General features: G+C 35.2%; 1 protein-coding gene across 9 annotated transcripts in view; it reads right to left on the reverse strand.

Moving 5' to 3' along the window:
* LOC136829305 (guanylate cyclase 32E-like) overlaps positions 1-23953 on the reverse strand; it is a 475168-nt gene that overhangs the window by 89091 nt on the left and 362124 nt on the right. Inside the window, exon 1 of one of the 9 annotated variants that reach the window (XM_067087669.1) lies at positions 1130-1583. The exons of the other annotated variants lie outside the window; for them this stretch is intronic. The gene's annotated coding sequence lies outside the window, so the exon portion shown is untranslated. Of the gene's footprint in view, positions 1-1129; positions 1584-23953 lie in introns of those variants that run through there. 9 annotated transcript variants of the gene reach the window in all.

A 23953-nucleotide genomic window follows, 5' to 3' on the forward strand; every position in this document is an offset into this window, starting at 1 on the left:
ATTTCCATCTGGAACTGTATGTCAATGATGCTGAAACATTTTAAGTTTCACCAGTTAAGTAGAATTTTGGAATTCAGGCACTGGCTGAAAAAAATCTGCTTTACTTCTTATTCATGCCTCTGTTTGGTAAAGATGTGCGATTCTTGTTACTTGGATTACTTTAGCTGCACTGCAAAAGTTCATGCAATATTTTTCTCATGGTGTGTTTTAAGTGCCTGATGTCCATTTCAGAAGAAAATTAGTTTTTAAGATACCTGAACCCCCTATATCCTACAATTTCTGGGACTACTCTGATACCAGATTTTTTGGGGGAAAATACAAAATGAGTGATGTACATGGATGTATTCTAACATCCCCGTGATACTTCTACAAGGTCTGATTCTGATGAAGGTAAGGTCTATGGGATGTTTTGAAAGTGTTACTACACACTCTAAGTATGTAAGGAACTGCTGTCCTTGATTAGGTTAGGTGAAGTTGGGTTAGGTCACAACCCTATGATTTACTTCAAGTGCAAAGGTTAGATTAGGTGGTGGAGGCTGATAAGGGTGAAGTCCCTTTGGCAAGGTAAAAACCTGGGTGAATGAAATTTGGGTTGTCATGCCTGCATTCGCCCGTAATGTTCACTCTATCACCTGTCATATGTATATTTATGATGTGCAAACTCGTGGAAATATTCAAAAGGGCATTGTTTAACATGGTAAAGTAGAAATACAGATTTTCTGTACAAAAAAAATTCCACACAGTTGCCGAAAAGCTTACTGAACGGGATAAAGCTAGATAGGATTTTTTTTTTCTGGTAAACTGCAGCTTCTCTCCGACCACCAACTAAAATAAGAGACGAGGAAGGAATTTTGCACAGGCTATGGAAGACTTTAAGTATGAATGCCGTCAAGAATTTTGCATAGGCTATGGGAGACTTGACGTGTGAATGCCGTTCAAGTCGTCTAAAACGCCACGAGTTAATGACAACCAATACCTCATTTTTTCCTGAATAAAGGTTGCACTAAAAATACAACAGCACTCAAGCTCCTTACATCCCATACTTTCCCGCGATATGTCACAATTTTCAAATACATCCAGTTAACTGCTAGAGTGTGTAACCTGTCCAAAACCAACACAATGTTCCCACCTTTTGTTTTCATTGCGAACTGGTAATACCGTCGAAATTTCATGTCGACACAAACATTCCATGTCCTCAGAGGTATGACGGCGCTATCCTCATGTAACCTTCCACAGCGGGCACACAAAAAAAAACGAGTTACTTTCAGAGAGCTAACATGGTATGACCATCATAAAAGCAGCGTAACAGTGGTCATGCTATGTTCCGTAACTTCCCTGGCCTCGGTGAAATCTTGACGACTATTCGTAAACAAAGCGGGAAAGATTTCCCATTCTCTAAAGTAATTTAAAATAAAAGGCCTTCAGATTCTAATAAATAGTTGGGCATAGTCACTGAAGTGAAGCTTAACGTTAACTTTAAAAGATATCAGACGAGGCACTGAAGAGCAAGGTAGGAGATCTGACAGGAACTCCAGTATAAGAGAATTAACCTAAAGTAACCATAGAAGAGATATAAGGAACTCTGGGACACAGACAATGCGGTGTTTTCATAGCAGAACTTTCTGCGCCTGGGCTTATTTTTCCAAAAAAATAATCTAGACCTTTATATTAACTGCGTAACCAACAACGCACACAAACGTGTTATTTTATGTAATGCTTTAAAAAGTACGGCAAAATACGAATGACATTGTGCTAATACGGTACATTTCTCACCTGTAACAAAGTATTTGTGTGTGTGTGTGTGTGTGTGTGTGTGTGTGTGTGTGTTTGTAAGGGAGACAGAGCAATGATGAAAATAAGGAACGTGAGAAAAGAATGGAGGGTACTGTCAGTGTGTCTGAGTTGGAGTGAAGTTAATACCTTTGATGAGGGGCAAAATAAAGCGGCGATCTAGGACAATGCTGAGGGAGAGAGAGAGAGAGACAGAGAGGGAGAGAGACTGTCAATTTTATTGTAAGGACTAGACATAACTTAATGGCACGTCAGTTACGCGAGAGTGGAAAATGATTTCATTTGCACGTTCTCTGGCCCAACGTATACTGTATTAATAATAAACCAGGGTTTTCTCTGCACGCTCACCAATTACACTACCTGTGACATTTTCACGAGAAGTAAAAATAAAATTACAATTACTATACGTTACGTTATTTTTGAAATACGACCATTTCTTACCCCTAAAATGAGGAAATTTTGGATTAATATCTCTGAGTAATATCTTATTTGTAGTTTACTGTATATTTAAGCTAGCAACCGAAGTTAAAAAGAGTGTTGAGCCGATACAACGAGGCAAATCCACAATTAACTGAATTTGAGATAAAGTTCAGAGATTTCAAAACCAGCTGGTTGAGGTACAGTTCACAGAAGCATTTGAAACAGCCTGGCAAGTAACACGCATTATTCTGCAAGCCAATTCATTCAGTAATTAGTTGACATAATAGAGCACCTTTTGTGATGAAGTAAATATCATGGTACACCACTAATTAAATCGTTAAAGCCTGAAATCCGTTATAATAGATTATTCTTAATCAAGTCACCGAGTTAATTTAAAAGATCAAACTGAGCCGGCACCTAATTTGTTATACTGTACTGTTAATCAAATGAACAAAGCAAATATGGATAACCACGCAGTTTACCTCGCTTTAGCAACCAATTTCGATTTCCGGATAGTTTAATCAAGGTCACATAAAAAATAGTCCTTTTATTGCTCTCTCTCTCTCTCTCTCTCTCTCTCTCTCTCTCTCTCTCTCTCTCTCTCTCTCTCTTTATATTACTGTTTTGTACATAGATTCTGGGTGAGGTCAATAACTCCATGTCCCTTCCTCAGGGACCTACCAGGAACTCATGTTCCATGGGTATCATCGATCCCAATTCCGGTTAGATCCGAGGGTGATGAAATGAGTTATTATGGGGGTATATACACACACATATATATATACACACATGTATATATGTGTGTGTATCCACGTATACACCCTTTCCCTTACACAGTGTGAGTCTTGAAAAGAGTTACTCTAGGTAATAAACAAGTCTTTGGGGATGAAGCTGCCAGCCCATTAACTTTTGCCCCTGGCTGCGACCCCTTACAGCTATCTAACTGCGAAAGACTTAAATTAATGCTTGGTCAATTTAGGCAGAGTGGAGGATGGAACTAGGAACTCTCGCAGGTTCTATAATGTTCTCCCTGATAATAGCTGAACCATCGTCTAAAACGAAATTGTGGAGGAATTATAAATCTAATTTGAAAAGTAATTTCAGGATTTATCTTTACTCATCATAATAATCAAGTTTTAATCTAAATAAGCCTTAATTTTCGGTACGGAGAGTTAAGCGATACTATACGTTAGGGTAAAATCTTCTGAAGGGAAAACAGCAAAAAAAAAAAAAAAAAAAAATTATTAAAAGACCTGTGATACTTTGATTACTGGATGGTATGTCAGCCATGCTTAAGTAAAAACGTTTTCTTACTAAAACCATAACATTTATGAAACGTTCATACGTTATGAATCATGACATAATTAGATTACTAAGTTGTTTATGTATTCCTTCTATAGCACTTTTTGGTGTTACTTTTTGTTTTATACAAATATTACTTATTTAATCCTTTATTTGATATTCGGCGTCAATAACCTAGGTGTTGTCACGCCAGTTTTAGTAGCCATAAATCAATCACTGTTTGATCATTTTTTTCCTACGAAGCAACATAATTCTGAATTTCCTGATGGTTTCCAACAACAGCTCTTTCGTTTGTTATTCTTCGATTATTTCATAATCACAAGAGGTTTTATTTCATCAGTTTCTAATTGCTCTTTCAATCGATGCTTCCTTCGTTACAGGCAAGGGCGTTAAAAGGCAAACACATTTTCATGTTACCTCCCTTAAATGAACAATTATTCCTTAACAGATGAACCCCAAAACGCTAGCCATAATTTTGGTGTCGGGGAGCCAAATTCTATGTCTATTACTCACAAAGGAAGCAAACACACACAAACAAACACACACACACACAAATACACACACACACACACACACACACACACACACACACACACACACATATATATATATATATATATATATATATATATATATATATATATATATATATATATATATATATATAAACGCAAATGCCACGAAGGAAAAGTGAAACAACGGAGTGGTTGCTAGGCCTTTCGACACACGGTCCTTTACTAGCAGACTGATGAGAAATATAAAAATTTGGTTACAAGAAGCTCGTATAATTGACAGATGACACACCAACATCCCTGAGGATGGGGATTATAAGGAACAGATGCACCTGGAATCCAACACTGTTGAAGAATTAGTGGACATGCCAAAACAAAGGTAAATCCTTGAGAGGTTTTACAAAAGAGTGGGCCCAACTGGCTCGGAAGCAGGGAGTTTATAAAGATTATGCAGGGGAAGAGACTGACCACCAAAAATGACCTTGAATAAGCTGATTACATATGTTTACAAAAGTACAACACTTAATATATTCTATTTTGGTAAACAATAAAATTTTAGCAAAATGAACATTTTCAAAAAACTATTAAACATATGAGTACATACAAAATATATATAAAGTAACTAATTAGTAATTAAGTCAGTGATTTTATCTTTAAGGTCACTCTTGAAATTTTTACTAATACAAGGGTCCAAATAATACATGTCAGGGCTAAGGCTAAAATTACAGCTGGAAGTATGCTGTATAACAGCAGATTCTAAACTGTTTTGTGAAAAGAAATCTTTCGATCTGGCAATCACTGAACTGTTAGTCCAATTTATCCTGTGAGACTTTTCACTTAAATGAATGAATATTACTTTGGATGTTTGCCCGGTTTTGACAGAATACTTACGCTGTTTAATTCTCACTTCTAAATCTTTACTAGATTGACCTATATAAAAAGAAGAGCAGTCCAAGCATGGAATTTTATACATTATGTTGTTGCTTTCCTTAGGGCTATTTTATATTAACATTCCACTAATTCTTCAACTGTGTTGGATTCCAGGTGCATATGTTCCTTTATAATCCCCATCCTCAAAGATATCTGCATGTCATCTGTCAATCATATGAGCTTTCTTGTAACCTTATTTTCATATTTCTCATTAGTCTGCTAGTAAAGGACCGTGCGTCGAAAGGCCTAGCAACCACTCCGTTTTTTTTTACTTTTCCTTCGCGGCATTTGCCTTTATTTATACATTCATCACGTTCCATATCTTCGTGATCCAGTTATGCATACATATACATACATACACACATATATATATATAATGTATGTAATATATATGTATATATAATATAATATATATATATATTACATATACGAGTATATACACATTTAAATATATAAGTTTTTGTTTATTGCAGATGTACCACAGTGAAAAATTGAACACTGGTGAGAAATCCTGACTGGTCTCGCGTTTAGTTCTCTAAGAAATATTGAGCAGGTTTGATTCAGAGTGAGTAGAGATTTACAGTATATACTCCAGTGGCAACACAAACGAACATGGAAGATGGCTGTCAAAAATATTCACATGTGGTAAGTCGATAATCAGGGGCAGTAGCAGTAAATTTACTTCCTGCCGTGAGGTCAGTGCTCTGTTTACAAAATCTTGTTTACGCTTGTGGTCTCACGCTAGATAAACTGCTTTCCTTAACATCTACATTTTACACATTCATTTTTAAATAAGTGGATCGAGTTTATACACTCCTGGGCTCATATTCATATGATATTTTTTATAATATTTCTTCCACTGTATTGTTGGAATAAACTAATATTTTAGTCCCTGTCCATCTGATAGCGGGATCGTTTTCACTAGCTTGAACGAAAGTTCCAGCGTTCGTCCGCGCATAACTTATACATTTACTACATTGTTATATAATCTTTTTCAGTGATTTTACAGTTTTACTGGTATAAAAATCGTCACATGACTTGCATGGGATCTGATTTACGCGTCCTTTAGTAATGACAGAAGAATCCACTGTAAGTGATTTTTCAACTATGTTTATGACTTGGAATTCTTTCATTCTAAAGTTCAAAGGGAGATGGAGAATATCTTTGAAATTATTACTACATCGCAACACAAGCAGGTTTTTTGTCTCGAGTTTCTCGGATGCTACCATAAAGAGTCCTCTTTGCCGCTCTCAATCCACCGTCTAATGCAGATTTTTAATTATAATTTCTTGCCTGAATTCGTAATTATATCTACTTCATCATCAATATATTCAGGGCTACATATACGTAATGCTCTTGAAAAGTGGATACGAAAACAGGTTTCTTTACTCTATTGCTTTGGGTGGAATAAAAATGCACATAGACAGAATTATTGGTTGGGTTTTCTGTACACTATATTTAAACCCATTATTGCTTCTGTGTATTAAGCAATCAAAAGGGTAGGCTACCGACATTTTCCATTTCCATAATGAATTTCACTGACGGGAAAATTCATTTAATTAACCAAAGGCAGCATTTCCATTTTCGTTCAAATACCTAAACGGTATCTTGTTGGGCGGAATTATTTTGCTTACAATTTCACTTTCAGAAAATCCACATGCATATTGCTTAAAACTGGAGATAAGGGTTACCCATAACCATACCAAAATTAAAATTTCAGTTGAATTCAAATTTAAATTCCTTCACACCCATTTTAATCAATTCTATAAGGAGTGTTTTTGGAAAATTGTATTTCCAGCTCTCCGCTCTTAAGGTATCACACCAAATTTCCAACAGATCATCAATAAGTACCTTTGTGAATAACGATATCACATCAAAACTCACAAGCCTGGGGTTCACTATTAATTAATACATTATTACATTCATTTATCAATGATACCAAACAATCCAGTGGGTTAAGAATATCAACAGGGTATTTTGCTACACTGTATGGAGCGGAAACAACGGAGGTAATAATTGACCTCGCGGTAAATTTGCTTTGTAGGTTTTTATCAGCCTTTATTTCACTTTAATAGTTTTTTTATCTTTTTTATTGGAATTACTATTCAAACTTTATTCAGCTCGCCGTATGGATTCTCATCACTTACAGGATTGTTCATTTTTTCTGTATAATAACCTGCTTGTTTTCTTAAATTACTGGTGCACCGAATTTGTCAGTTTTCGTCATGTGTACATTATCAGGTTTCAGTTCACTGATGGTTACCGTGAATCGTTTTGGGAAATTTGGGATGGTATGTTTATATAAGGTGCGGCATAAGTAACGCCCTTTGTTTAAGTGGAACAAAATTAAAGCCTTTTTTGATTATCCTTTATTTTTTCGAACACGAATGTATTGCCAAAGATTAATAGATTAATATAATATATTAACAAAATTAATATACTGCTTATTCGGTTTAATAATGCGGCATAAGTAACGCCCTTTTTAATTTTATATCTTATGATGTATATTTTCTTTAATTAATTTGCTAAATCTTCATTTTTTCAGATATTTTATACAACCATGAGATTAACAAAGGAACAGAGAGTAAAAGCAATTCAATTGTACTATCAAAACAATAAAAATGGTGCTGAAACCGCAAGATTGTTATCAGCTGAATTTAACATCCCAAGGGTGCAAATTATCATTTGTGTTGAACATTATTAAGCCGAATAAGCATTATATTAATTTTGTTAATATATTATATTAATCCATTAACCTGTGGCAATACATTCATGTTCGAAAAATAAAGGATAATCAAAAAGGCTTTAATTTTGTTCCACTTAAACAAAGTGTGTTACTTATGCCACCTGTATATATACTGTGTGTATATATATATATATATATATATATATATATATATATATATATATATATATATATATATATATATATATATATAATATGCGTAAGCAATTCCTTTGATATTGATATATTCACATCTTAACTGGCATTAAGAACAACAAAGAGAAATTTCTACAATAAACTTACGACATCAAAAAATTGCTTGACCTACCATTTAGTAATCATTGCAAAGATATTCTCCTCTCCTTAAGAACCCTGGAGTTAATTTACGGCAATAATACAATGAAAATGGCTCATGAAAAACTCTCCCGACAGCATAAATTATGTACACATCAAATCCTGTGTAAGTCGTGGGGCCATATATTTTTATAATAGTCAAACTGGAGAATCATCGGAAAAGAGTAAGGAACAACATAAAAAATATATAAGATATGACCAGGAAAACAGGGCAGTTTTTGTTTATGTTAGTTAAAAAAAATAATGCCATCAACTAGACAGGGCTAAAAAGAAAGTTTATTAAATAATAAACTGGAGAGAGATATTATAGAATCTAGTTACAAAAAACAAATTTTGTGAGAATATGACTATCAGTGAAGGGTGTATAAACTCAATCCATTAATTTCAAAAAAATATATAAAATATATAGATTTTATGAACGAGAGATTACCTGGGCCCGCAGAAAAGGCGTGAAACCACCTGCATAAATAAACAAGATTTATGAAAGAAGCATTGACCTCAGACGCTAACGAGGTCACTGCTCTTCCCTAATTTTTTCGACTTAACAAGTGTGACATAAATAAACAAGATTTGTAAAAGAAGCATTGACCTCAGACGCTAACGAGTTCACTGCTCTTCCCTATTTTTTTTTTTTTCGACTTAACAAGTGTGAATGTTCGTTCTCCAACGCTCGTTTAAATTGTTACTCTGTCATAAATATTTTAATTTTATACAACTATGTCTCAGTCCTCTTCAGTATTTCTTTGAAGCTCAAGGTGAAACGGGGCATCTACAGAGTATACCCAGTGATTCATTTTCCCTGGGATACGTCTGCATATATATATATATATATATATATATATATATATATATATATATATATATATATATATATATATATATATATTATATATATATATATATATATATATATATATATATACATTTATATATATTACACACACAACACACACACACACACACACACACACACACACACACACACACATATATATATATATATATATATATATATATATATATATATATATATATATATATGTGTGTGTGTGTGTGTGTGTGTGTGTGTGTGTGTGTGTGTGTGTGTGTGTACACACAGACACACCAATGAGCAAGGTACAGGAATGCTCGAATAAAGACATTAAACAGGAAGGCGGACAGGAGAACTTTTGATTGGTCATTTGATTACATGTTTATTCCCAACGTTTTAATCCATGATTACATCATCCCTTCAGAAGAGAGTAAGACTCTGATTCCTTTTTGGAATTTGGTAGCTCCTGTAACCTCAATCTCAAGTTTACTCTTGAAAAAGAAGAGGACAATCTACTGCGGTTTCTTGCCGTTCTGGCCACCAAACATTACAGTAATTTTACTATCACGATTTTAGAAAAAAATTTTTTTTGCATGATTAGGTGCCAATTTTTACAGCTATTGCTTTTATTATTCTAAGATCAATTCTACTGTGGCTCTATTTCACAGGGCCCTTTCCATCACCTCTAATTGGAAGTTTTTCATTAAAGTTTTTCACGAAGAAGTTACCTTTCTTTTAGAATATTTTAAACACACTTGTTTTCCTTCAAAGATAGTTTTTAATGGCCTCAATAAAATACTAAACAAGAGGTTTTTCACTGAACGTTATACTCTTACGGTACCCAGACTACATTTTACGCCAAGTTTCCATACTGTCATGATGACCATTTTAGAGCAAAATTTACGAGCATAATTAAAGAACATTTTGGTGACTTGAATGTTAAAGTTGTTCCTGTCAACCCCCTATCGATTGGCTCTATTCTAAAATTTAATTATCAGCTTTGTGCTACGATATCCTCCCTCCAGAGTGGTGTATACGTATAAGTGACCAAACTGTAACTCGGGGATTGTGACAATGTTCAGAACAAGTACTGGAAATCATTGACATTGGGATGAAGGATAGGGTTAAGGAATTTGGTGCTTTGTCTCCTTGGCTTTAACTCTGAACACCTTGGTAACTACGAACTGCACTCTACAAGGAGGCTCAGTTTAGAAATGGACTCTATTTCCAGGGAAATGGGGTTGATAAGAAATCTTCCAGTTAATATATGCTAAGGATGAAATGAAAATACAGAATTGGAATATAAGAACCCTGAATCAAACTGGCAAGATGGAACAGGTAGAGAATTAATTCAAAAGATATGGGGTGGACATCTGAGCTGTCTGAGATTCATAGCGCAAAAGAATGGGAAAAGAGGTACTAGAATGGTTAATAATTATATTTATCAAGATGACTAGCTGGAATTGGTATAAAAGGAGTAAGCATGGGCTTGATGCCAAATGCAGACAGCTCATGGACTGACTGGAGAGCAGTGATCACTAAAATTACTGATGACAAGAATTGAATCACGACAGTGTAATATGAGTATTGCAGTATGCTATGCACCAATGAATGAACTCTTTAATGAAATAAAAGATGAGTTTTAAATACAACTACAGACTGTTACAGCTGATATACCAGAGAAAGAGATATGAGAATTGTTGTTGGCAATACGAATGCAAAAGTTGGCGGGAAAAATGAGGGCATGATGGGCATAATGGGCTGAGAGAAGTCTGAAACTGAAAATGTGGCACAATATAATAGTTTTTTGCTGCAAATAATTTGCGTTTATAATTTTAAAAAGCATGCAGGCATGCTTTTTATCAAAGGGATCACCATAAATGCGCTTGGACATCACCAGATGGTAGTAATTTAAACTAAATAGGCCACAAAGCTATTAACTGCACGTTAGAAGCTACAGCTGAACAGATAACAGTGGTGATTACCAACTTGTCATTGCCATACTAAAGCCGGAATGAAAAGCACCCAATGGAAAAGATGGTAGAGCACGTAATAGGGTCAGCTGGGCTCCTAAAGGCACCAGAAGAGTTGGAAGGTCCAGACCTAATGGAATGAAAATTAAGAGAAGGAGAGCTGGAGATGAGCGGAGTGGTGGAATTTCACAAAGGCCCTCTCCATTATGAGGTGCTGGAGGCAATGCGGATTATGATTCGAGGTTATGAAAGTTCTAGGTAGTGTGGCAAGAGAAGCTGAGGACAAACGACTAAAGAATCGATGTCAATTACCATGCTATTAATAACATTAATAATCTAGTCTACAGTATAACTGGAGGTGATACTTTCACGTTATAAGGAATTCAGGCTTTGCAATTAGCAACTATCCTAAAAAAATCTTGAAATGTCTTTACTGAAGTGAAATACATTGTCGACAAACCGGAAGATCTTGATACATGGGCTCTAGAGTTATCTCGTTGGAACAAGTTAAATATGGTTTTGATGGCAGCAGCCAAATTAAAAAAAATGTTCATGGAATTCTGTTACATAAATATACCCCGTTAATAAGTTTCAATGATAGAAAACATCAAACTAACAAATATGTGTAAATAACACCCTACATTTTTCTCAGAGAGAGAGAGAGAGAGAGAGAGAGAGAGAGAGAGAGAGAGAGAGAGAGAGAGAGAGAGAATTACATGTCTCCATTCGCAATGAAGCGGTAGCTCTTTGGAAATTGACCACCAAATAAATTACATGTCACGGCGCATACGGCCCTAATGATTATAACATCATACTTCAGATGAAAGTGCATCCTTTTGCCAGATATATCTAAAAGTATTTCCTTGTCAAAAGCGGGGCCGCATCCAAGCACTCTGATAAAAAGCTTTTCCCTAAAAGCTTTCTCGCTTGAGAAGCTCGATGTTATATATCAGTTGTTCAAATAAGCAAGTCGTCTCGCATTTGCCCTTTACTCGAAGGCAAAGGGAGGATCTTTTTTTCTGCTAACAAATGAAGTCAAGCCTCTGCTACAACTTTCACGTTGAATAAAACAGCAAATATATAGCGTGCTTACTCATATTATCTTTGCAATATTATCAGTCGATGAGTGCAATATACTCTGACTGCCAACCCGATCGTCAGCATTAGTTTCGAAAGTACAGACCCGAGGTGATGGTACGCCTTTCAGCTTTCTCACCTTACATCTTTGTAAATGTTTATGCTTCGTGGAGGTGAGAGGCTGAAGGTATTTCCTTTGCCTCCGTTCAACTTTTAGCTTAAGAGGATTTGCAGAGTGCTAGTTATGGTTTTCTCCTAAAATCGGAGTGATGTGGATTCGTAAGCTTCAGTGGGGAAAGACGAATTCAAGAAGTGATATATATTTAAATAAAAAAAAAACTCCAGAATGGGATGCTTATCGATTTGAAAATAATAGGCATATTTCTATTAATCGATCGAAGAACTAAATCAAACGTATCTGAGCAAATGGATCATCACTAGATATGGTCCTTTTAAATTATTCTATGAAATATACACTGGTGCTATGTTCTCTTGTTTGGTATCTATTCTCTCACACAAGAGAAGTTGCCCCAGCGGATAACTGTTCTTGGTATATGCAACATTCAACGAAGAGGAGACTATAGAGTTGATGGTAAGCAACACGCAACACCGTGCGGAATAGGTCAAGGGCCCAGAGAAGGTGGGATGTGGTCGGATTCACATCCCTGAATCCCCCCTCCCCCCTGTGTTGAGGTGTAACATCCAATTTAGTGTACAAAACACCATAAAAAAAATTGAATCTCGACATATAATCCAAAACTATTTCGTCTACTCAGACGTCTTCAAAGGAACTTACAAAATAAATGCTTTTGAGAGTTGTAAGAAAAATACAACAAACAGTTACACATGCCGAAAGAGGGACGATGAGGAGTAATCCTTCCTCAAAACATTTAAAAATTATTCAACCTGGAGGATATTTACTGGCCATTTCTAAATTAAAAATTTACAGGCATATTTTGCCGTTATTTAGACCTTCATAAATAGAAAATCTTCGATGCTAAAGTTCTGCACGTTTTAAAATTCTCTTTTAATGTTAGTGAAACCAGTTTATCCGTTCCTAGTGTAACATTCATATTACCTTGAAGCTGTATTTTATGAAACTTTAATCATCAGTATTACGTTCTAACACATTTGAATATACAACGTTGAACTCCGGTGCAATTTTTTATACGATGAATTAAAATCACACACGGGTTTAAATACATCATTTGGTATTGTTAGAGTTCTTAATAATTCGCCTAATTATGTTGTTCTTAAATGGCATGTTGACACTGAGGTATTTTAGCAAATTGGGAATATCTTCAGAATTATTACTACATGGTGGTATAATTATGTTGTTGTGTTATGTGAGTTTTTGCCGTTATTATGATAAAAAGTTTTGTTATTACTGTAATAAAGTCTATTTCTTGTCGCTCTCATTGCGTCGCCCAATACACTATCAGGATATCTCATGTGGATACTAATTTCTACACTCAACTGCTGCGACAGAAATAAAACAGCACTTATGCTGATATACCAGTATGTTTTCTATATACACTGAATTTCAAACCTATCATTCCCCTTCTGTGTATGGTAATCCCAAAAGGGTTAGATTCGAATAAACAGTTAAAATAAAAAAAGGAAGTATATACATGTCACTAATTACATGCGCATAATAATGTGTCCCTCTTAATGATCTAACATGCTATCCGGTGTCAGTACGTCCATGTAATTCAACATATGAAAACTAAAAATTCCGACCGCTGCAGCTTAATTCTCGATTCCTGTAAAACACAAACTTCGTTCAAGCTGTTTTTTAATGTTCTAAGAATTAGCTCAAGATAATGAGTTTAGCTCAGCCTCTCCACGGACAACTCAATAGTGCTCTGAAAGCTCTGCATTTTACTTCAATATACTTCCATCCATTTCTTTTATCCTAAGCGGAATTCTAAGCTCTTGGTTGCAATATTAATTTAAAACACAATCCTCATGCCGATGAAAGAATTTAATCAATGCATAAATTTTATGAAAACAATACTCAGAATATTATGTTGATTCAATAGCCGAGATTTTACTACTTCATTCGGGAGTAATTAACCACCAGTAGGAAAATAAAATACTCCCAATTTTCGCATACTGGAAAAAACAAAAATAAATTAGTCTACGCCATTATAATTACCACATTTCCTAATTTCGTGAATGTAATTATCTTGTTACATACAAGGACGCTAATTATAATGAAGTACTTTTACGCCTTTTGATTTACGAGTTAGCCATTACTTTATTTCTTGGGTATGAAATTTTAAGACTGCCTTGGAGCCATTTATAAAATCTCCTTCTCATATATATATATATATATATATATATATATATATATATATATATATATATATATATATATATATATATATATATATATATATATATATATATATATATATATATATATATATATATATATATATATTATATATATATATAAATATATATATATATATAATTTCATAAAGTGTATGTTTTTTTTTAGGTCAGACTAAAGAGGAACTTCCCAAGAGATGTGTATGTAAGAGTATCTACTAAAGACAGAGACAGAGACAGAGAGAGAGAGAGAGAGAGAGAGAGAGGAAAATGCTGTAAAATGTTATTTGGTATTCAATAATTTTACATATCTTTGCAGCGTTCGAAGGCGAAAATATGTGGGAAAACGTTAAATACTGAAAGCCAGGTAAATTCTGCGGATATGGAGACGAGGGAGACGTGAGACTGTAAAACTCTGAAACAGGATTAAAATAGTCTTGACTCCAACACGTGGGTTTAATATTTTTCACTTGGAAATTAGTACGTTAATCCCACGAAGGACTTTCACAATCTCTCACCTATTCTTGTTAGTCAAATGTGTCGTTTCCTTCTTCAATTCAGGGATAATCTTTTTTAGTTTCATGTGAGCCACTTTCAACCATTAATTATAGTTTATTTTGATTATTACTTTGTTAACCCTGAATACCATTTGTTAACCCTGAAGACCATGTTTTAAAAATTGGACTTCCCTAATAACATGCACTTTACCTACTGACAACAGTTCTACTTATGTGAACTAGATTCCACACAGTTCTTTTTAAATAACAGAATTACTATTTCTTTTTGTTGGATATACTATTTCCCGGGACTAATCTACAAGAAAAACCTCCCATGATTTACCGAGTGGCTTAAGTAATCTCCTTTGGAACAATTAGTATTATATACTGAAACGCTTCCTCATTATTTCCTTTGTGTAACCATAGCCGAGCTTAAATTACAACTCAAATATGATTCAACTCAGGGCGTTTATGATTATATGGCTGGCATTTTTTTTTAAACCTGTGGCTAGTGTACCATTTGCTTCAAAATCAAGATATTGAACTGTTACTCAATCATTGGAAATCTGATCGTTGCGTCTCTGAAGTTCCAGTTTACTTTTACGGTTCTGCTTCGTCACAATGTCCATAAAGAACTAATCAAAAAGAGAGCAGATTAAACTGCTTCCTTGCCGTACACTATTAATACCACTACCATTCATGGATTTTTCTCACACGTAAAAATTTTCTCTCTTTCTCACGTGAGAAATGAATGGAATGCTCACAAAGTCTACAATTTTGTTTTATATAGTTCACTGGTCCCAGCATCTTATTATAGTAATAATTATTTTGAAATGATGAAAAGGGTGCTAACTGAATTAACCTTCCTTTTATAATTTGTTTATTCATTCATACTTTCTGTTTCAAATGCCTGGTTTTTCCTTTTAGTTCATTCAATAATAGTAAAATATACTTTACCATAGCTTCATCGGGAAAAGTTACTTTGGATTGCATCCATTAATGATAAAAAAATGTTTAAATAAAATTTATTTTCTAACAGAGCTATACCAGGTATCACATTAATGACACCTCACATAGTAATCCGTTAAAAAGACTAATGATGCCTACTAAGAGTTTCTGGAAATTCCTTGGACTTCTAATTACACTTCGTTAAACATCTTAAAATCTTAAATAAAAATGTTTGACTTGTCTATGAAATCAATCACGTCATAAATAACCAAATTATTTCAGGGTATGTAAGACCTAAAGTAAAAGTTATCTGCTTTGGCTGACAATAAACACGTCGTGCTTAAACAAAACAGAACACTTTCGTTGTTTTATTTCATCGCATTCTGTTATCTTAGTTTTGATCAAATTTTTGGTACGTAGATCCGGTCAGAGACTGTTTTCATCTCCATCACTGCCATGAAACATCTAGACAATGCAGAAGTGACGCCGCACAGTTGGTGAATCAAATCTCCCTGCCATTTGGTTGACCTGGATTTTTGTCGAAGAGTTCAGCCGACATGAACACAGAGGGTGAAAAGATCTGACACTCAGAGAAATGGAAAGCCTCTTGTTTCAAAAGAGTCCCGTAAAGCACCAAAGGGAATCCTGGGTACGTTTGTAATAAAGTTTTATCATAGAAAACGGGCGCAATATCTATTCAGTGCGGCAGAAATGCAACCAGCGACCATGAAATGGACAAGGACGCGTCTATTAAACTAAAACGACTCTTTAAATTTCAGACTGTCCCAAAGGGAACAGAATTTATATGAAGTCAGAGGTGATGAAACACGAAGCGGGCGCAGTCAGTCGCTAATGAAGATAAGTCCACCAACACCAAGATCTTGTAACAATCGTTTTAAAAGAAGAGGTGAGATTACGGTGCATTGCATATATATATATATATATATATATATATATATATATATATATATATATATATATATATATATATATATATATATATATATATATCAAATATAAGGAGCCCATAAAAACGCCAACATGTGGAAAGTAAAGGCTATATTTCGAGACCAAACTGTCTCTCTCCTCAGGCAAATAGTGAATGGGAAAAAGTTACAGAAAAGCTGTATTTTATACCTAAAGGCCCATAGGTCAGTCATTACCTCACTCTAGTTGACAGTCTCTCTTTAATCTTCTTAATCGCTGGTTGGAGGAAGATTTTATCTATAATATCTGAATCCCAGGCGCCTCTTGAAAGATTCATTGTATATCTTTGTTTAATCAAGGCTGATTCCATTAGAACCAAGCAATGTATTTTCGGGGTAGTTATTGAGCTGACAGTTTCCAAACCATCGAGCTTTAATTCTCCAGTAGTTCAACTCCTTTTCGGCTTTCCTTCAATTCTCCAGTAGTTCAACTCCTTTTTTGCTTTCCTTCACTAAACACGGGAGTATAGAAGTTTTCAAGATTCGTACAATCACAAAGTAATCATTGCGAACAAATACACAGCCCACAGACCGCAGAAAAATAGACGTAACACAAATTACTTCTGAAACTGAACAGGACACTAAATGATAAGTACTCCGATCACTGTTCTGATTCCACTGTTCCGCAGGGAACGCCTGACCCCTGTAAACACCGTAGACATCCACCTTCGTAACACTGACTGATGATGATGGCGATGGTGATGATGATGACAACAGTGATGGGAATTATAACGATGACGTTGATAGTGCATATGAAGGGGCTTATATTACCACTGGTCTGGAAGGGTAATTGCAACGACTAAAGGGACAATGACAAATGCGACAAAAGAGGAAAAGAATTTCTGAAGCTTGGTAACCAGTCAAGGCCTACTTCAGAAATTTACTGAAAATATAAAGAAATCACGGTACCAATGTCTCAGGACGCACGGAGGCTGACGCTTTTAATATTATTTACTCTAATTCATTATCTGGTTAATCGGTATAATTGGCTTAAACAACGAATACCCAACATTAGCTCGTCTACCTTACAATCAGTGCTGCAATTTTACAGACATCGATCAATCAGTTATTCAAATCTTGCCAAACATATTCAAAAGGGTAAGTTTTGAAATCTGGCATTTCTTGAAAGTTTGACGTAGACAGAAATAACCTCGTAGTTCGTATGCAAAAGAGACTCGCCGCCTTCCAAACTTTAAACGAACTAGGATATGGGGTCATTAAAGAGGTCTGATGCGTCGAGGTGTTTGACCTGCCTGAAAGTGGTCTAGACGATGAGAGTCCTCAACCATGAGGACACATGACGTCCCATCAAGCATTTTCAAAAGCTACTGAGATGTTTTGCGCACTGCTATCTATTCGTTGTTGAAATAAGATTATACTTCTATAATATACTCATACAGGCTAAACTCCTAAAGCCAATGAGACCCGTTATATTTCTTTCCATATTCCTTAACATACTCTGTGCATGTGTATTCCACTGAACACATGATATCTGCGAAAAATACTTTCTAAACCTATAAAAGGGTAAGAAAAATCAGAATTCATATACAAAAGAATCAACCGACATCACCGATTTCTTCACGAACAAACACACAAACACAAATACACTTAAGACTTAGAGACAGAAATGTAGAAATTAACAGACACACGAGAGTTAGTCATCCTCAGCCTCCAGTGGGACCTCTTTCCAAAAAAAGTTAAAAAATTTAAATAATCAATTTTCTCTTCGGAACCATTAACTCTTTCGAAGAGACATCGATTGCAATAAATCCATCTATTATCTGGGAGATAAAATCCGAACCAGGAACGTTCCAGGATAAAGGTCATAAACATGAAAAGAAGTCAAAGATGAAAAGGGCGCATGGTGATATCTCCCTTTGATGATAAGAGACAGGGAACATGTTCGAGGCATGAAAACTGAAAGAGGGGGTTAAAGCGAAATCGTGATTAATGTTAGAGGAATGAAGAGGCTGTCATTTATGCATATGTGAGCAAAACTCTATTTTAATATCCCTGCCGTTCAATGGTTTATATATGCATACACATAATGCTGATATATAACTTTGATATAATTTATGAATTCATGAAACATGCTAGCCTAAGCAGAAATATTCATCATGAAGTTGCAGCCCGAATGTAAAGCAAACGATCTGAATTTATAAAAAATGGTTGGAAATGTGTTTTGATATTATGACTAATGAAATCTCATGACAAGCGATTCCATTTTGGGGTAACAATGAAATTCTTTCAGATGCCGAAAAACCTACAAATGATCACAACAATTCATTGTGTGGAAAACAGTTTAATTTCACAAACAGACTTAGAAAGCAACTTATAAATAAAATGTCTCACATAAGGGTCCGATTTACAGACGGGATCAGCGGAATGATATTGGTGATTACGCGACTAAACAAATATAGAATAATTTTTTTGTGGAGCAAATAAAAATTCTTCGTTCCTCAATCCAGTGCACTCAATTCTTCATCCGACCGTGGCCCTGGCTTCTTTGTGAAACCCTTCGGTTCTTTGTTATCGTAGGATCAGTGTCCATGTATTCTAAGTCTTTTCTTACCCTATCGACCACGATACCTATCGGCAACGCTCCTCTTCCTCCCACAGAAAACCAGCAATAAAAAAGTTCAGACTTTTTAAAGTAAAAACTCGAATACAAAAATGTATAAGTAACTATAGCCAGTTATAGCTAATAGAGTCAATGGTCATGGTATCAAACCACTGATAATAATATCCTCTCGGTGATATAAACAGAAAAATTAGTAGTATTGATATCTAGAATGGAAAGAGAAACCCACAAGATTCTTGTGTATAACTTGTTTACTGGTAAATGTTTACATATTACAAGTTATACACAAGAATCTTGTGGGCTTCTTTTCCATCTTCAGAAGAAAACTGAAAGAAGTTTTTGTTTGGATATCTAGAATATTATTTTAGAATACGAAAATTATATATATATATATATATACATATATATATATATATATATATATATATATATATATATATATATATATATATATATATATATATATATATGTATACATATATATGAGAAATTCTGTCAGCAACAGAGTTTAATCCACTACACCCGAAGTTGATTAGCTATGCAGATCTCACTTTATTGCGCCAGTTCAAGTTATACACAATTCATAGCAGCAAAGGCAACCCGAGGACGTATTATCCTTCCCTGTCGAAGCCTGAATGAAACATACAGTAGCAGTCCAAGTGCAAGGAATACATTCGCACTAGAATTTGTAACTGTACGACAGATAACCAAAATTATAGGTGGATGTATAATTTCGCAAGTGATTTGAATAAACGTGCCAGTACCGTAGACGGGTAAATTCCTATAGACGTGAAAACGTGCCAGTACCGTAGACGGGTAAATTCCTACAGACGTGAAAAGAGAAGTCAATAATCATTCACGATCCATGAGCCACCGGACCAATTTCTTTCTTTCTCTCTCGAAATCTTCAGCTGAAAACCCTTCACGATCCATGAGCCACCGGACCAATTTCTTTCTTTCTCTCTCGAAATCTTCAGCTGAAAACCCTTCTGGACAGGGTCAACAGACTACACACCCAAGAGGGTTCCAAAGAGAAATTGGCCTGCAGAGAGAGAGAGACAAAGTTACAGGAAAAGGTGATGAATAAATAGATATGAGGGAATAGAAAATAAAACGGATGCACCTGAAATTCCGCAGACGTCAGCAGAGAGCAGGAATGAATTTGCTCCTCGCTTAAACATTTGGAGATCGGAGGATTCCGCAACTGCGCTTGGCAAACTATTCCACATTTTATTCGCAGCCAAGATAAAACTCCTAGCAAGTTGTTGTTGTTGTTGTTGTTGTCGGTTCTGTTGTTGTCTTTGCTTCCCATCCTTGAGCACATACAAGACTTTCCAGATCGTGTGACACATTTCTGTATTTTGTAAGAACTGTAATCTCATTCATTTATTTTTCACCATTTTTACCCTGAAGTCTCTTATTAACGGAATTAACTTCTTTAGAGGAGGGGCGTTAATCTAGAACATAATTAAATTCGTTACATTTTAGGTTACTCGACTAACAGACACGTTTACAAAACAAAAAAGCACTGTGTAGACTCAGAAGCAAATTAACATTAATGAATTATTCTTACTCTTACACTCTTAAATTGAAAGTGATTTTTTACTTGAACTGAAAGTCGGGCCATGTGTAAAAGGATGGGCATAGTTATGTACTTTTTGACTAGAAAATCAAAGCTATCGTCGAATTAATTTTACTAACGAAAAAATTAATCGTTCACCTACATAAGCTGTTTTGGAATTTCAGAAAAAGAAGGAGGAGCAGGAGGAACAGGAGGCTAAGGAAGAAGATTTCAGTGAATATACATGAAGTGAACATCCCCAGAGAAAGACGCGGCCTCCAGATGAAAATATTCCCAGAGCTCTTCCCGCCCTAGTTTGGGGTTCTTCCCGCCCGCCCCCTCTAAAAAACAGTGAAACATTTCTTTTAATTAAGAGGCGAGTCTTGAAGAGAGAACCCCTGCCTTCTTTCTTTGTCATTTTGAAAACGGACTTGTCCTTTTCATCGTCGCAAAGCATCTTATTTACTGAGGAAAGTTTATATTCTTTCAACACAATTTCTTCCCTACTTCAAACAAAGGATGTATATTGACACCTCTCTTTAACCTTACAAAAGCCATGACTCAGTTATTCACAGTTTTATTAAATGAAGGTTTACCTTGATATATTTCAGTTAAAATCCAATGTTTTAAATGTGTTGTCAAAGAATTATAATAAATTTCTGGTTATAATAATTTTTCTGTCGGTCGGGAAGTCGAAAATCATGCCTCCTTTTTACCATATGCTTTGAAAATCTCAGCCTTTGGTTGCTCTCTATCTTTTGCTGAAATGATGTCCTTGATCCTGTGCCACATGAAAATACCCCGTATAACCGTATTCGCATATAGGATGTTGAACCGGCATAATAACGTAATTAAATACCCAAGAAAAAATATTAATTTACAATTGTGTATATGCAAAGGTTAAAAAATGTATAAACCTGAACTTCTGATATCATTAACAAAGCATAAGTCATTGGGGAGAGAGAGAGAGAGAGAGAGAGAGAGAGAGAGAGAGAGAGAGAGAGAGAGAGAGAGAGAGAGAGAGAGTTAGTTTTATCCCGTTTCCGAGTTTCTGATTTAAGCCTTGTTTGCACAACTCCCCTAATTTACATTTAAATTTCTGTGGGGACGATTTCAGAGCGGCGTTTCCAGTTCTCGTTTATCATTGTCAGCAGCGTGGATCACACCGTATTTAGAAGTAGGTCCGTGGTAAAAACCATTCCTTCAATCTCAGCGAAGTTGTTCCAATTAATATTATACAAGCTAGACTTTTTTCTCCTCATCTTTTAGTTATTGTTTCAGGATTGCAGCTTTCCCACAGAATCACTCGTTTTTTTTTTTTATAAGAGGTATGACTTTTCTTGTAATTGTTTACATTCGTCGTTACTACAGCAAAGCTCTGAACTTGTGCTGATTACAGGAGATGAAAAGGTGATTACGACGACAAAGTTAAGCAAATGAACTAAATCCCGCAGAGTGGCTACAGAATACAGTTCGTATCCTGGACGGAGCAGAGGCACTTATGATAAAGTGAATCCGATATTAAACGATATTCGTAGCCAAATATTTGTGAATATATAATGTGTATGTGTAAGTGTATATATATATATATATATATATATATATATATATATATATATATATATATATATATAGATAGATAGATAGATAGATAGATATATATATAGATATAAATATATATTATATATATATATATATTCTTTCAAGCTTTCAAGCTTTCTTTCAAGAATGTCTGTTTATCTTCAGCATGCAGATGGAAGAATAGAGTTCTAATTACTTCAAAGAGTACAATTTTATTTGAAAGTAGTCTGTTAAGCAGGGGGTTTCAGAATAGACACAGTTTTATTTGCAAAGGAGAATGTATGCAAAAATCACAGAACATGGGTATTTAGCAGAATTCTTTGAGCAGATATTCGGTCGTTAGCAAATAGGAGTACAGGAATAAGAATCAGTGGAAATGACATGCCAGGTAATAGATGTTGCTGGTCTGGATAAAAGGTAAACTCTCTCTCTCTCTCTCTCTCTCTCTCTCTCTCTCTCTCTCTCTCTCTCTCTCTCTCTCTCTCTCGTTCAGTCGGCAGGTGGGCTGGTGATCATCGGAGATTGTCTGGAGGTCACAGAGGCGTTTCAACGTCGCTATTGTAACTTAATGGACGACCGACCTAAAAAACTACTTTGAAATACAATTTATTATTCTAAAGAATTGCACCTTAATCTTCCAACAGCATACTGGTGATAAAAGACATTCGTACAGCCTCAGGGAACTACAAATTAAATCATGAACTGCCAAACTGCCAACAACTCATTATATATAGCCTATATGTGTGTGAGTGTGTGTTGAAAGTTCTTTAACTGGCTAAAGTTTTATCTGTAACGCTGATGCTTACATGGTCTCCTTTCTCTATGTCTGCTGGCTTTTGTACCCAGAGGAAATGCAGATATTCTAAACAAAAGGCTCACACGCTCGGAAGATATAACAATGTCAAGAAGCAAAAACAAAAGCAGGATAAAAAAAGATAGAATATTCGACAGAAGGAAAACTATAAATGTCCTCAGAGTACCGCGGGGTGAAATCGATAATTGAAGAAGAAGAAGAAGAGAGAGAGAGAGAGAGAGAGAGAGAGAGAGAGAGAGAGAGAGAGAGCCATTTCATTTGATAATAGAACATGAAGCTACGATTACTGAAGAGAACGAAATATTTCTGATGTTATACACTGGAGGAGCACGACTTCATACACGTAACGGTTCAGTGTCCCTCCTCCGCGCCCACCTCTCTCTCTCTCTCTCTCTCTCTCTCTCTCTCTCTCTCTCTCTCTCTCTCTCTCTCTCGTTCTTCCTTGAAAGTTGAAAGGTTTAATGGAGGAGTTAACTTTTGGAAAGTTACAACTTCGTTTAGCTGGGATCAGTGGACTTTTTCCGTAGAAACAATTAGTTCAAAAGCCACTTAAGTCTCAGGTCAAGGAGTAATGGTCACAATTTTTACATGAAGAGTTAAGGCAATTTACAAAAGTATAACTCTTTGCTCATGAATGTTTTATAAACAAGAAAAGGCACGTGACACTATACATAAACACACACACACACATACATATATATATATATGAGTATATATATGTATGTGTGTATATACATACATACATACATGAAT

Source organism: Macrobrachium rosenbergii, chromosome 44 (genome assembly GCF_040412425.1).
Source record: "Macrobrachium rosenbergii isolate ZJJX-2024 chromosome 44, ASM4041242v1, whole genome shotgun sequence".
Classification (NCBI taxonomy): Eukaryota; Metazoa; Arthropoda; class Malacostraca; order Decapoda; family Palaemonidae; genus Macrobrachium; species Macrobrachium rosenbergii.